The following is a 6,473-nucleotide window of genomic DNA, read 5'->3' on the forward strand; positions in this document are numbered from 1 at the left end:
TTCTGTCTTTTGTCACCAGTCTTCTGAAGACGACTTTTGACCTGCGTGGCCCTAAACAGGCCAGTTCTAACCATTTGCCCGTTCAATAAAAATCTATACAATTTTTCCTCAGTTTTCCACTGACTACTATTACTTGCGTTATAACCCCTTTAACAATTAAAAATGTACCAATTTTGTTTGATTTATGTGGTAATGGTTGCATAGACTTTTAAATTTATATGTATTGGAATGATTGGAACAAGTATGCATGGGATGGAAATATCTAATGAATTCATGTTATTATGATAAATGAGTATGCGTGTGAATTGTGTATATTAATGTAATGTATGAAAGAAGAAAGAAAAAAGAGAATGATTTGGAATATGTCAGTTGCAATTGAGTATTAATAGAGAGAAGACGTGCAAGCATGTGATAGTGATAAAATAATTGTATTTCAACCGAATATTTGTGTTTAATAATCTTTGTAATTAAATAAATAATTGTTCTTATTGTTATTAAATTTCATCCACTACTAACAATTTGAAACGCAATAAAATTTCTATGCAACATGGGTCTATTTTATAATCTGAAATCCTGTGTCGCAAAGAGCTAAGAAAATTTCTTACAATCCTAGATACATGAATAATCATTGAAACGCAATAAAATTTCTATGCAACATGGGTCTATTTTATGATCTGAAATCCTGTGTCGCAAAGAGCTAAGAAAATTTCTTACAATCCTAGATACATGAATAATCCGAATGGAACATCTTGATGTTCAATACTTGTATTGGAGAAATAAGTTTAAGATTGAACAATTATTTGTTATATATATATATCCATAATTTTATAACTTATTATTGCTTATTAGGACAGAACTAACTTTACGTAGTAAAGAGTATGAGAGGGGTGTGTTTGATTTTTCTTCTACAAAGAGATAAATTTAGGTTGAATAGTTGATGGTGTAGGATGTAAGACACCTTTAGCGTTTCTTCGTGTTGATGGATATTTAAAATGTGTTGAGTTAAAATGGTTTTCGTAATTGTCGTTGTTTAGTAATGGATTGAAGAGATACTTTTAGAGAACAGTTTTCGAACAAAGATTTCGCTATCTCCAAAATTGTATCGCGTAACCCCAGAAAGGTCGCGACTTTAAAATACCCATTTAGAATGATCAAGCTCTAGTACTCAGTGGTGGATTTAGGAACATATAGGCGATAGAGATCAACATTTTGATAAGAAAAATGTTTACTTTTGAACCGAAAATTTTCCATTTATAATTGAAAAGAAATTGGAATTCCTTTTCAAATCCTAATAAAAGATATAAATTTTCTGTTAAATGTGGATTTAATTTTCTATCAAAATATAAAAATAAATATAGAACTCCAATATTCTCTTGAATACTAAATTTATCACTGGTAATGCTAAAAATAATTAAAAATAGTCCACCATTGAGGATTAATGTGAAAATAATTCTTGAATTTAGATTTCAGTATCTTATTCTTCAGAATATCGTAATGTTTAGAATATTGATTATTACTTCAATAATTTCGGAGAAATGGCATAAGTTGGTGTATAGTTGCACAGTATCAAAGGGTTTCAGTAACTATCTATACATGCTGACAGAAATGTGTCATTTTATTTCATTTAATTTATAGAAAAATTATAGTATACAAGTATATAAGAATATAAGAAAAATTCAAAATCAATGTATTCTTATAAAATTAACGCTTTATCAAGTAATATATGCACAGTCTCTTCCAGTACCTCCTTTCTTCTTTTTAACGTATATTGCATAACCCCATTGTCGCTATTTCGATTAATTTTTCATCGCTTCCAATAATAAATTGCTCATAATGTCTTAAGCGTCGAATTTTTGCTACTAAAAGGTTTTGTGAAAATCAGAATAAATTATGGCAGTCGGATGTTGATATGTTCAATACAGTAATTGCCTTTTCATTGCATATCAATATTATTTATTTGTGGACCATTATTGACTGTCCATTTTTAATCGATTCAACAAAGAAGGTATAACGAGGAAAGACATTTTGAAAATTTAATATTTGACAGAACTTCTTTGTATTAGATACAATATATGATATTATAAAGATATTATAATATCTAAATAATCTAAAAAAAGATAAAGAAAATAAAAAAAAATAATCTAAAATCGAAAGACATTATAAAGATAGAATGGAATTGAATATCTTAAAAAATGCTACAAACCATTATCTCAGGAATTTACAGGAAATCTTTACATTCTTGATTTATCAAGATGTTAGCGTATTTCATTGACATGGTTTATTACGTATCGTGAAAGGAAAGGTATTTCCACGTCTGGGATTTATAGCTTATTGTTATCACAGGTCGACGTACATACATTCTGAAGAGAGAAAGTAGCATTTATTAATCAAGGTTTCAGCACTTCACCTGAACCGCCCTTAATAGCCACAGTTGTGGCATAAAAGTGAATTTTTCCAAGGGTACATAACAATTGTTTCGAAACTACTAGTCATGCTCGAAGACTCATACATGCAGAAATTTTCACAGTAATAATCACGCTGTCAAATTTCTGTCCATTCATGAAAAAGCGTCCTTGAGATATATTATCAGCAGAGTTGAGGAAGCCTGTAATAAAAATGGATTACAAACACTAAAATGATGATTCATAATTACGCTATTCTTGAAATGATATTTACACAGAGATGAAACAGTTTGCACGTCCTTGCATTCTTACTAATTAGTGGTCATCCATTTAACCTAGAATTACATTTCTATTCTTGAACCATCGCGATGAGAGATCAGCGTAATCTCTGATGACAACTGTATTTTGTCGATGACATTTGGTATAAGAGTCTCGTTAGGGAAGTATAAAATATGCTAGATTTTATTTATGTGACATGTTAATTGCTAGTCTTACTGATAGCGGCCAATTATCGTGTCTCTAACCACAAACCACTCTGCTGCAGCTTCAAAATTCCGAAGAACACCTAAGTTGTAAAAGAGCAATTATCATTTCTGCAAGTCATTCATAAGTTACACCACTTGAAACAAAATTATTTTATTATATAGGGATAGAATAGAAATTCAGGAAATTGATAATTCACGTGAATCATTAGTTAAATGGTTCCTTAGAAATTAAATATAGCTTACAGAAATTCAATCGGTATAATAAATTGTGGAAGAAAACTGTGTCCATCGTAAAGGTGTTCGACAAATTTTGTTAAAAGTTTCGAATGTGGTATAGATTCATTAAATTGCAAAAGTAAAGAATTGTCAAAAGTAATTCGTTATTTATTTAAAATGATATAACATTTTTGTAAGGAAATTTAAATAAAATAGGCATAGATGCAACACAGTCTACATATTTTGAAGTCAGTTTAAGTTATCAACGTTTTGAAATAATATTGGAATCTTGAAGACTGTTGAAAAATTTATTTATAAGATCATTGACAGATAAAGGGAAGTATTTTTTGAAAATGGTGAACTATAAATTTCACTGCAAAGTATTAATTTGTCCATTAAGTAATATTGTTTTTTGTAGTAGATAATTCCTCTCTTTTCCTGTAAAAAAATAGTTCTCCTCTCCTATTAAATAATATATAAGCACATGTTAATTGGAATTAACGGTCGTTCATAAGATTGTTATAAATTATAAACTACAATGATCAATACATTATTCAGTAAACTCTTCTTCGTTCAAAAGAAAATTACTACTGTTTTAAATTAAAAATACTAAAATTACTTTTTGACCAACACCGTAAATGTATTAAAGTAAAAGATAGACATATGGAATAATTTGAAAGATTATTATTATATTATAATGAACCAATCGCAATGAAAGAGTGGCTCTAGGGACTTAACATGCTGCTCAAGCTCATGAACGATGTATTTAGATTATTAGCAATTAATTAACAAGAGAAGGACATTGATGAGTATATTAACCCTTTGCACTTGACGATATCTTGGCTAGAGAAGAGTAGAAAATCAAAGATCTCTACTAAAAAACTGACGATAATTTTTTGAGCAGTAAATAAAGAATTGTATAATAATAGAATTGTAGAATTATTTGATTTCGATACCTCGCACACTGTTACATGAAATTAAATTTGACATATTAATTAATATCGATCTTCCAAATTTTATGAAATGGTGACTGAAGCTCACCTCTCGAGTGCAAAGGGTTAATAATTGATATACGTATATCAATTAAAAGTATACAGTAATAATCAAACAGCGAATGAAAAATATACGTATATATTAATTCCTTTATATAAAATATGGCTCTCGAATATTTCCAACGAATCAAATATGGCTCCCATTGTGACAATATTCGATCAAGCTTATAATACACGTTACAAACATAAAGACACAGCAAAATTATATTTAACGCTGAACCTGTCATGGTCAAATGACCAGTGAACGAAAAACCTGTAGAGTCTTCAAAAAATGATGTGGTGGATAATGAACACCTGACGATGTTACTTATTGAACTATTTATTAATAATATTAGTTTTTACAAAGATTCCCACTATATTTCCAGATTATTATTCGTCGCACATTGTCAAACAGAGAAGGAACATTCACCCACATCTCGGTCGGACACACTCTGTTCTTCGCGCTTCTTTTGTCTTTCAGTTTTGCCATCCATCCACATTCGCTAGTCACCACGCATCACCTCTCATTCACAACTTAAAAGATAAATATCCCCACAAATGGAACAACGGGAAATATTTAAAGATCAATTACACGTATATTAGATGAAAAATCACGATGAGTGACAAAGACGACAACGTTGAACGTCCAATTTTGACCGAAAGTTTCAGAAACGGTCATTTAGACCTCGGTAAGTGTAGCGTTAATCCAGTGCTACATAAAGTAATACCATTTACATATACGCATAGGTAATTACGACGCGAGTAACACCTGAAGAATCATATTCACAGGACTAAAACGAAAACTCGTTGTTAAAACGTACAATTTGAACGGTCCTACGTTCTCGTGTATGTAAGCAGTGCACTAGATGCAAATGAAACCGAGTCGCAACATTCGTCAAGGATGACCAGGGGCGTCTAACAGGGGGTTGCCTGAGAAAAGTCAAGTGTAGAGACTTGACGTGCAGATTTAAATAGCAACACTCAGCGGCGCATTGGCCGTAATAACGGAAGTAATTCGCTCGCATGCGCCATTAACTCGGTTCGAAGTGATCTCTTCCGGAGACGAACGCGTTTCGGAAAGGGCACTCCTCCTCGGAAGACACGTATTTAGCCTTTCCGCGCGGAGAGAGAAAGAGATATATAAACGCGAGGGCTGCTGATAACGTATTGCCAGACGGCCTCGTATAATCAACAGATTAGCCGAAGAATAGATCAGAGGCGATGGGCAAAGGAGACTCGGTTAGCTGAAAGCTTTCCCGTCGCCCATTAACAGAGGGGTTGATTTCGTTCTTCGTGAGCCGTGCGAGCACGCGGACGCGCGCGCGTGTGTTGCGCCGAGCTGGGAAAATGCGATTATAAGTCACGAGGTGTTCGTCGTGCCATGTCTGTCACCAGAGCCTGCTTGAGAGAGGCGGGATTGATTGGATGTGGGGAAGCACGGTAACAGCGAAAGATGAAAGACAAAGAGCCTGCACTTCGGCTAACAAAGGAAATGTGTTTTCCTGAAAGCTATACGCCGGGACGATCGACGCCTAAGCTACGCGATTCTCGGATAAAATTTTACCCCTGATGGGTTCAACAGCTTCGCCCATGTAAATCGAGGCGCAGAATGATGTTTCGCCACTTTTATTCAGTCCAAGTTACATATTAACCCTTGCACTCGACAATTTTTTGGTTAAGGAAGAGTAGAAGTTCAAAGATTCTCTACTGAAAAACTGACGATACTTTTCTGAGCAGTAAATAAAGAATTGTATAATAATAGAATTGTAGAATTATTTGATTTCGATACCTCGCTCACTGTTGCATTACATTAAATTTGATATATTAATTAATATCGATATTCCAAATTTTATGAAATGGTAACTGAAGCTCACCTCTCGAGTGCCAAGGGTTAATGTTTTTTATTTTCTATTTTATTATCGAAATCTTTGTATTGTTTTTATTTTATGGTAAATAGAAGAAAAGTTAGGTTTAAGCAGGTGTTTCACCATTTTTATTTAGTTGGAATTATATATTAGTTCCTTCTTTTTTATGCTTATCGAAATCTTTGCATTTTTTTTATTTCATGCTAGAAAGAAGGAAACTTGAGTTTAAGGAGGTGTTTCACCATTTTTATTCGTTCGAAGTTACATATTAATGTCCTTTCTTTTCTATGGTTATCGAAATTTTTGTGTTTTTTTTTTTTTTAGTTTATGGCAGAAAGAAGGAAGGTCAGGTCTAACCAGGTGTTTCGCCATTTTTATTCAGTCGAAGTTACATATTAATCTTCTTTCTTTTCTACAGTTACCAAAATTTTCATGTAGAAAGGAGGAAAATTAGGTTTAAGCAGGTGTTTCACC

Source organism: Eufriesea mexicana, unplaced genomic scaffold (assembly GCF_001483705.2).
Source record: "Eufriesea mexicana isolate 0111107269 unplaced genomic scaffold, ASM148370v2 scaffold13065, whole genome shotgun sequence".
NCBI classification, from domain to species: Eukaryota; Metazoa; Arthropoda; class Insecta; order Hymenoptera; family Apidae; genus Eufriesea; species Eufriesea mexicana.